Below are 10,156 nucleotides of genomic sequence, written 5' to 3' on the forward strand. Positions count from 1 at the left end.
CACTAACAAATACATCAAGGTATTTATTGGAATCAAAGGTGAATTAAACTAGCAAATTAAAGGCCTAAAAAGCATGTTTTCACACTTATGCACAAATTAAGAGAGAATTACAAAACCATGCTATTTCATTGAATAAATGTGAGAAAAGTTAATAAAATCCATTCAATTCATCATAAAATGTACCATGAAATAGTGGTGCATCAGGTATTACTTGGAGCCATTACCGGGGATTGTTTGTGATTGACAAACTAACGGTTATCTTGTTCCTTAGATCAGGCACCCTTACGTGTTTTCCTTTTTGTGTTTCTTGTTTCTTTTTCAAAAAATTTTTCAAAAAAATAAATAAATAAAAAATAATATTTTCCATTATTAGTCATCATTGTTTTTCTTTTGTTTGAGTCTTGTGTTAATTTTTAAGTTTGGTGTCACTTTAGTTTTCATTTCTTTTCTTGAGTCTTTAAAAATTGTTCTTGTTTTCTTTCCTTAGTGTTCGAACTGTTCTTGCTATTTTTCTTGTTTGATTTCAAAATTTTCAAGTTTGGTGTTGTTTGGTGTTTTTCTTTCAAGGTTTTCAAAAATTAGTGTCTTTGATTTTTAAAATCTTTAAGTTTGGTGTCTTTTAGTGTTTTTCCTTTCAAATTTTTAAATCTTGTGTCATTTAATTTCAAATTTTTAAGTTTGGTGTTTTGTTAGTTGTCTTTTGGTTTTTGTTTAAATTTCTTGTTTATCTTCTATTTCAAATCTTTATCTTATCTTTTCTTTCTTTGATTTTCAAAATCTTGTTATCTTATCTTTCTTTTAAATTTAATTTTTAAAGTTTAGTATTTTGTTTGTTTTTCTTTATTTTAATTTTGAATTTTAAGATTTTTAAATTTTTAAAATCCTTCTTTAACTTTCTTTTAATTTCAGAACTTTTTAAAATAAAATCTTTTGTCCTAAATTTTAAAATCTTATCTCATCTTGCTTCACTCTTTTAACTTTCTCTTTTTAATTTTTAAATTTCAAATATTCTTTTCCAACTTCTTACTTTTTAAAATTTTAAATATTTTCAAAAATTAAATCTCCTTCAAATCATTTATGTTATTTTATTTTGAAATCTTTCTTAGTTAGTTACTTGTTTGTTTCATTTTAATTTTAAAAGATTGATTCTTTCTAATTCTTCTCTCTTTCTCTCTCTTCTTTTTCGAAAATTCTAACTCCTTTCTCTCTCATCTTTTTCGAAAATCTCTTGTTTCTTTCTTTTTCTTTAGTTTTAAAATTCTTCTCTTTCTCTCTCCATTTTCGGAAACTTCTCTTTTTAATTAAAAGATACCATCTTCTCTTTTCTTCTTTACCTATATCTCTAACAAAGGACCTCTATACTCTGACATAGAGAATCTTTTCTTCTTTCTTCTTGGTTTCTTTGTTTTTGTTTATGATAGGAGTGGGGATAAAAAACCTCTTTTTGACCCAAATCTTGATCCTGAAAGGACTCTGAAAAGGCGTCTGCAACAAGCTCAAGCTAGCAGAGCCGTAAGGAATCTTACATGAGCATTAGAATAAGAGGCAGAAGAAATAACAATGGCAGCTAATCCAAACAATGGAGGTGACGCAAGAAAGGTCCTAGGATCTTACACTGCACCCAATTTTGACTTCTATGGGCATAGCATCTCCATTCCTGTCATTGGGGCAAACAACTTTGAGTTGAAGCCTCAACTGGTCACTCTGGTACAACAGAACTGCTAGTTTCATGGACTTTCACAGGAAGATCCAAACAAGTTCCTATCTGACTTTCTGCAGATATGTGACACTGTTAAGACTAATGGAGTAAATCCAAAGGTCTACAAGCTCATGCTCTTTCCTTTTGCTGTAAGAGACAGAGCAAGACTATGGCTGGATTCTCAGCCTAAGGAAAGCCTAGATAGTTGGGAGAAGGTGGTTAATGGATTCTTGACTAAGTTCTTTCCACCTTAAAAAGCTGAGCAAGCTTAGGGTGAAAGTATAAACCTTCAGATAGAAAGAGGGTGAATCCCTCTTTGAAGCATGGGAAAGATACAAGAAACTGATCAGGAGATGCCCTCCTGACATGATCTCAGATTGGACCATGTTGGATATCTTCTATGATAGCCTATCTGATATGTCCAAGATGGTATTGGACCACTCTGTAGGTGGATCCCTCCACTTGAAGAAGACACTTGAAGAGGTGCAAGAGCTCATTGATATGGTTGCTAACAACCAGTACATGTACACTTTTGAAAGGAACCCTGTGAGCAATGGGGCTACACAGAAGAGAGGCATCCTAGAAGTAGGAACCTTAGACACCATCTTGGCTCAAAACAAGCTCATGTCTCAGCAGATCAACATGATCACTCAGCACCTGAGTGGGACGTAGAGCTCTGAGGCTTACTGCCCAGAGACAGCCTATGAGTTAGACGTAGATGATAACGCCTAGACCACCATATAGGAGATAAACTACATGGAAAACTTCTCAAGAAACTCCAACAACAATTCCTATTCAAATATTTTCAATCAGGGATAGAGGAACCACCCCAATTTTGGGTGGAGAGACTAGTAGAAGCCTCAACAAGGTTTCAATAATAATCAGAATGGAATGAACCAGAACAGGTTCAATAATAAACCATTCGAATCATCTCAGCAGATGATAGAGACACCCAAGCAGAGCCTCTCTGACTTGGCTACTATAGTCTCTAACCTCTCTAAGATCACACATAGTTTCATGGCTGAAACTAGATCTTCTATTTGGAACTTGGAGATACAGGTTGGTCATCTGAGCAAGATGATCTCAGATATCCCTTCAAATACTCTTCCGAGTAACACAGAGGTAAATCGAAAGGAAGAGTGCAAGGCCCTCATGGTAGAGGTTGTGACCGAACCTAAAGAGGAGCCTAATATAGAGGAGCTCAAAGAAATCAGAGCTCATGAGGAAACTGAGAATGCCACCTTATAGGCCCATTTGCCGAGAGAGGAACCTGAAGAATACACTTCTTCAGAAGATCATGAAGAGTCTAAGGAAGAGCAAATTGCTCGGTACCTAGCAATCCTTAGGAAGTTGAGAGCCAAATACTCTCATATAGAGGTGTTAGAAGAGGAAGATGAGCCTATGATACTGGCCAAGGTGTGCAGTGCCTTGGTCCAGAAGAAGCTCCCTCAAAAGCTACCAGATCCCGGAAGCTTCCTGATTCCCTGTACTTTAGGGACCATCACCTTTGAGAAGGCACTATGTGACCTTGGCTCAAGCATCAATCTGATGCCTCTGTCTATAATGAAGAGGCTAGGAATTCTAGAGGTACAACGTGCCACAATCTCATTGGAGATGCTAGATAAGACCCTAAAAACAGCATATGGTATGGTGGAGGATGTCCTAGTAAAGGTTGAGGACCTTACATCCCTGTAGACTTTGTAATTCTAGACACTGGGGGGGGGGATAGAAATGAATCCATCATCCTTTGAAGGCCTTTTCTAGCCACTGCTAAGGCCATTATTGATGTAGAAAAAGGAGAGCTAGTCTTGAGACTACATGAGGATTGCATCTTGTTCAAGATCCCCAACCCTCAATCTCCCTCTGACAGAGGTGGTACCATTGTGCAACACATTATGTTTCAGCCTTCCTTTTCAGTGCAGAGGTTTACAGAGTCCCCATACACCAACTCTAGGTTTGGTGTTGGGCAACCATCATCAAGCACTGGGAAGGAAGGTACTAAAAAGAAGGTACCTAAAGGCTGGAGGGACAAGAAGATCCCCACTAAATGCCTCTCACCTGGAATGAGAGTTGTCTTTACTAAGAGTCTAGTTATTTCATACACAGTGAGTAGAATCCTGTCTCTAGAGCATGTGGAGTATTGATCATGAGAGCACAGAAAGAAAGTTCACTGTAAGGGATGAAGATCTGAGCTCCTACTTACCTTCGTAATGGAGCTGTCTGTCAAGCTAATCACGGTAAAGAAGCACTTGTTGGGAGGCAACCCAACCATTAGCATGGAGTTTTCATTTTCTTTCCATTTATTTTAAGTTTGATATTATAGTTCTTCCTTTACTTTTGACATTTGTGATCATGTGCAGTACTTAAAACAGTGACAGAGACATTCAGAAGTAGAAATAGAACACCTTGAGGAGAGTCCCTTGCTGGCATTGAACGCCAGCCAAGGAAAGAGCTGGGCATTCAATGCACATAAAAGAGCTAAGAAGCTTTTCTCCCTGATCCCTTCTGGGAGTTCAATGCCCCACAGGAAGCAAAAGCTGGCGTTGAACGCCACACAGGGGGGAATCCTGGGCGTTCAACGCCCCAAAGAGAGAGAGAAGCTGGCGTTGAACGCCAGAAAGGGAGTATCCTGAGCGTCCAACGCCCAAAAGGGGGCACAAGCTGGCATTGAACGCCAGCCAGGGAGTAAGGTTGGCGTTTAACGCCCTAAAGGGAGCAGATCTTGGTGTTAAACGCCAGGTAGGGGGCAGGGAATTCAAAATTCATAGCCTCTCAGGACAGTGGGTCCCACAGAATCTCCACCTACCCGACCTTCTTCTCTCTCCTACCTTCTAAACCTTGAAACTCACACCCTACTTTCCCTCTTCTCCATACACCCTCACCAATCACATTCACATCACCTTTTCCTCTTCCCAAAACCTCACATAACTTCCTTCATTCAATTCTCACCAACCCCACTCACTTCAAATTCAAACTATTTCCACCCATTCTTCCCTTCCTCATAACCGAACCCTATCCCTCCCACCCCTATAAATACCCCTTCATTCCTCTTATTATCCTCACACCTAAACACTCTCTTCCTCTTGCCTTACACACTCTACACACTCTTCCCCTTCCTCATCCCCCACTTGGCCGAAGGTTTCTCTCCCTGTGCCCTCTATATTTCTTCTTCCTTCTAATCCATTATTCTCTTTTTGTTAATATTTGCTCGAGAACGAGTAAAGTTCTTAAGTTTGGTGTTGCAAAAGCTTTTCTTTTTTACTTCTACCATTTCTAAGTATGGCACCCAAGGTCAGTGAAGCCTCAAGGAAGAGAAAGGAAAAGGCTCCCGTTTCCTCTTCTGAACCATGGAAATAATGGAGATTCCTTACTAGAGCCCACCAAGATCACTTTTATGCTATGGTGAGGCACAAAAAGGTGATTCCTGAGGTCCCCTTTAGGCTCAAGGAGGATGAGTATCTGGAAATCCTTGAAGAAATCTGGAGAAGGGACTGGAAAATTTTAGCCCATCCTATCTCGGCTGTTGGCACACTAATGGTGCAAGATTTCTACACCAACGCTTGGGTCACGAAGGGGCATGACACTAATGTGAACCCATAACCCAAGAACTACCGCACCATGGTTCGAGAGTAACTCTTGGACTTTAGCCCGGAAAGTGTGAGGATGGCATTGCAATTGTCCCAATTATAAGGTGACCCACACTCCTACACAAAAAGGGTCAACTCTGATCAGAAGTTGGAGCAAGTACTCGCAGACATCTGTGTGGATGGAGCCCAATGGAGGCTAGATGCACACGGCAAGCCCTACAAACTGAGTAGGCTTGACCTCAAGCCAGTGGCGAGAGGATGCTTGGCGCTTGTGCAACGCTCCATCATCCCTACTAGTAACTGGTCTGAAGTTACTATTGACCGAGAAATCATGGTGCATTGAGTCATGCTCGGAAATGAATTGGAGGTGCACGAAGTAATCTCTCAAGAAATACACAAGGTAGCCACAAAAGCCTCCACCGAGGCAAGGCTAGCCTTCCCATACCTCATCCATCGCATGTGTAATTCAGTTGGAATTAACATTCCAGGTGATGCCCTCATTGAGAAGGATAAGCCCATCACGAAGATGAGGATGGAGAATGTCAGAGAGCCGGCACAAGGACCCAAATAAGAGCCTATGCAGCCACCTCCACCAGAAATCCCTAAGATGCCTCAAGGGATGTATTTTCCTCCCGAAGACTATTGGGATCAACTGAAACCTTGATAGGGGAGCTGAGTTCAAACGTAGAGCATTTGAGGGTGGAACACACTGAGCACGCCAATACCCTCCATGAAATAAGAGAAGATCAGAGACGATTGATGGAGGAGCAACAGATGCAAGAGCGTGACATGGAGGATATCAAACGCTCCATTGGATTCTCCAGGGGAAGCAACAGCCGCTGCCACTGAGGTTGTTAAGTCCCATTATATCTCTCTGTTTTATTTCTGTTTTCACTGTACTTTTATTCATTGTTTGTTTTTCTTTCTAAGTTCACGATCAGATCTAGTCTTTTATCCTTTTCTAGTTTATTTTCTTGTTTTATTTTTATTATAAGATATCCTCTGTATCCTCACCATGCTTAAAAGAAAAATTATTTGAAAAAGAATTAGTGAGATGCATAAGTTTTAAATATATCATGAGTTATTCCATTCAATTGATGTGGTGGACTTGTATTTTTCTTCTGAATGTATGAATTAACAGTGCATAATTGATGTTGAAATTGAAAATGTTGGCTCTTGAAGAATAAAGAATTTAGAGAAGTATTATTGACTCTCTGAAAAATAAAAAAAATATTGATTCTTGAAGCAAGAAAAAGCAGTAGAAAAAGAAAAAAAAGAGAAAAAGAACAAATGCTCTTAAAAGAAAAATCAAAAGAGCAAGGATCCAAGGCTTTGAGCATCAATGGTTAGGTGGGTCAGAAATTGGCCTAAAAAGCTCAAATGAGTTGCTATCCCTAACTAAATGCTTGTGGTGTGAAGGTGTCAAGTGAAAAGCTTGAGACTGAGCAGTTAAAGTCGTGATCCAAAGTAAAAGAGTACGCTTAAGAACTCTGGGCACCACTGTTTGGGAAATTAAGCAAAGCTAAATTTGAATCCAAGAGGTTCCCCCAGTTAAGTGCCTGTGGCATTTTTGTATCCGGTGGTAATACAGAAAAACAAAACGCTTAGAGTCATGGATAGGCTCAAAGGTTTAAAGTACCAAAAGAAGCTGTGTTCAAGAATCAAGAAAAGCTAAACTAAGAGAATCAATAGAAGCCAATACTTCTGAGCTTCAAGGGAAAGTGAGATACCAAAGCTGTTCAGAAGTAAAAATCTGTTAGCCCCACTCAAGATTTAGAACTAAGTATCATTGAAATACTTTGAAACTTATTGTATCTCTCTCTTCTTTTTATTCCTACTTATTTTTGGTTGCTTGAGAACAAGCAACGATTTAAGTTTGGTGTTCTGATGAGTGGATATTTTATACGCTTTTTGATGTTATTTTCTTAGTGTTTTCAGTAGGTTTTGTTAAGTTTTATTATGTTTTAGTAGGTTTTAATGCAAAATTCACTTTTTGATTGCTACTTTGAGCTTTTATGTTTTTCTTATGATTTTAGATAAATTTTGGTGAATTTGGCAAGTTTTGGCAAAGTCTGATTTAGAGGCAAGGAAAGCGTAGCAGATGCTGTCAGGTTCTGACCTCCGTGCATTCAAACAAGAATTTTTGGAGTTACAGAGTTTCAAATAACGTATTCTTAATAGTGTTGGAAAGCTAACTTCCAGGGCTTTCCAGCAATATATAATGGTTTATACTTTTCTTCAGATTGGACTGCCTAAAATGGGTGTTGAATGCCTAAACTACCCCTAGTGGGCGTTCAACGGCACAAGAGGACCAAGGCTGGCGTTCAATGCCCAAACCTAGCATTCAACACCATAAGTGGAGCAAGGAAGCAGCATGATACTCCCTAATTGGTGCTCAACGCCCACTCCTTCAAGTTAGAAGCCAAGCTCAGCGCAAACACTCACCAAGTGGGCCCAGAAGTGGATTTTCGCACCATTCAACTTAGTTTACTTCATTTTTATAATTTTTAATTATTAGATTAGTATATATAGAAGTAAGATCACTCTTGTTAAGAGAGCTTTTGGAACCTTTGGACTTACTTTTGTACAGTATGAGCAACTAAACCTCCTAAGTTAATGTTAGGAGCTCTGTTGATTCCTATGGATTAATATAATTACTTTTCTACTTCAATCTGTCTTTGATTCTATTATATGATTCATTGTCGTTCTTCATCCTTATGAATCTTGATTCTACATGAGTTCCTTATGAGTCCTAACCTAGATAATATTGAGCTACAGTTTAAGGATGCATCACGGGTTCCAACAAGTTATCTGGGCTAATTAGCGTATGTGACATAAAACCTCGTTAGTCAAGGGTAATTAAAATTCCTATGGCTCTAAGGGCTAGAACCATAAGAGCATCAGTCTCTGATCCGGAAGATCTGACCTTGTCTATGGCATTTTGAGTAGGATCAGCAAAGAGATTGAATTGCGCGCGCTTCACCCTCTCCCAGATTGATCTAGTCCATTCGGATGTTTAGTTTGGACCTGAGGAGATTAATGACCACGACCAATGGCTTAATCACTTATAGCCTTGCCATTGAAGGAATCATTCATCTTTGAAGTAGTTGGTATGACGTGTTAATCCAGAAGAAGAAGCATCTCTGAAGCCTTAACTGACTGCTAATTACTGTCTCTATCTTAATTATTTATCGCTTTTGTTATTGCTTGTTTATGCGCCTACAACAACCAAAAACTACCTTTCTATTCACTTGACTAAGATATGCAGGATAACCACAGCTTGCTCAATCTGGAAATCCTCGTGGGATTCGACCCTCACTCACCTGAGGTATTACTTGGACGACCCGGTGCATTTGCCGGTTCAGTTGTGCGAGTCACAAATTTGCGCACCAGTACCTCTATTTGTGTTTTCTTTGCCTGAATTGTATGGGTTTGCAACTGAGAGATCTCTCATGTTGGTGGAGGTGACGCTGAGGGTGTAACACCCTACCACACAGAGTCTTATGCTTAAGTCATAAAAAAGAGGTGGTCAGGTATTACGACCTCTAAAATAATATATATATATATATATATATATATATATATAAAATAGTTGAAAGAAAATTTATACCGAGGAGCCTTTGAAGGAAAGATTAAACAAAAGCAATAAACAGAAAAGCACATTACTCTTGAAAGCGATAAACGTGGACCGGATGGGGTAAGAGCAAAGCTTCTGACCCGGCTGGCGTAGTTAAAACTGGCCAAAACATATATACATACATACATACATACATACATACATACATACATACATACATACATACATAAGAAATCCCAAAAAGGCCCAGAATACAGTTTACAGAACCTGTTTCTCCAAATGAACCTCTAAGAGGGATAAACCACGATATATATATAAGAGTATATATATGGAGATATAAGAGTATCTACATATACATGAAAACCAAAATAAAGTCCCAAAACACAAAAAATCTTCACTTTCCGAAGCTCCCAGAATGCCTCAGTGAGGTGCCTCACGCCCTGCATCTGAAAACCACAAAATATGTATGGAGTGAGAACCAGAGGTTTTCAGCATGGTAACAGTGCCCACATAACTAACATATAAGGTCCTGGAAAAGCCAAAAGGGATCCTAGAACTTCTGACATTTGATTCATGCTTAAAACTAAAATTGAAAATCACAAATAGGGTGAGGCATCTAAAGATTCTTGATTCTATCCCAATTCTAACTAAAGCCCTAAGATCATTTCCTTTCCTCCAACCCTCTGAAACACCAGTGGAACCTCAGTTACACAGACAAACAATGTATACAAGGAAAACATAGATAGTTTACAGATACAACAAACAGAGCATATAGCAGTGAAACATCAATATCAAATGGGCAATCCCAAGAATGCAAACCAAAGCAAACAGACAAATGCATATGATGTGTGCCTATCTTATGGCTGATGAGTCTCATCTGTCGGTTGTCAAGCCAACCCGACATGTCCGTTAGCTAACCCGGACACAGTCTCTTTGTTGCGCATTGATACCATTAGAGGGGATCCGTGCCCTGTCACCATTAGAGGGTATCTGTGCCCTGTCACCAGTAGAGGATATCGGTGCCCTGTCTCCCTTACAACCAGAGAGAAAATACAAGCATACTCACATCTAACATTTTCCCTCATGATTCATTTACCACATTCATTCATTAACTCATATATGCATCTCCGGCATACTCGCCATATTTTCACACTTACTCAATTAATCATAATCATTTAATCATCTATCATATTTTAGTAATAATTCTTATTTCATTTTCACTTACACTCATTCATTCATTCATTCATTCATTCATTCATTCATTCATTCATTCATTCATTCATTCATTCATTC

General features: G+C 38.9%; 1 non-coding gene across 1 annotated transcript; it reads right to left on the reverse strand.

Annotated features, from left to right (window-relative positions):
* Positions 1-1,963: 1,963 nt before the first annotated feature.
* On the reverse strand, positions 1,964-2,067 carry LOC112752794 (small nucleolar RNA R71). The gene has a single exon (XR_003177209.1). It is a non-coding gene; the product is annotated as a small nucleolar RNA R71 (small nucleolar RNA).
* Positions 2,068-10,156: the final 8,089 nt, after the last annotated feature.

Source organism: Arachis hypogaea, chromosome 15, assembly GCF_003086295.3.
Source record: "Arachis hypogaea cultivar Tifrunner chromosome 15, arahy.Tifrunner.gnm2.J5K5, whole genome shotgun sequence".
Taxonomy (NCBI): Eukaryota; Viridiplantae; Streptophyta; class Magnoliopsida; order Fabales; family Fabaceae; genus Arachis; species Arachis hypogaea.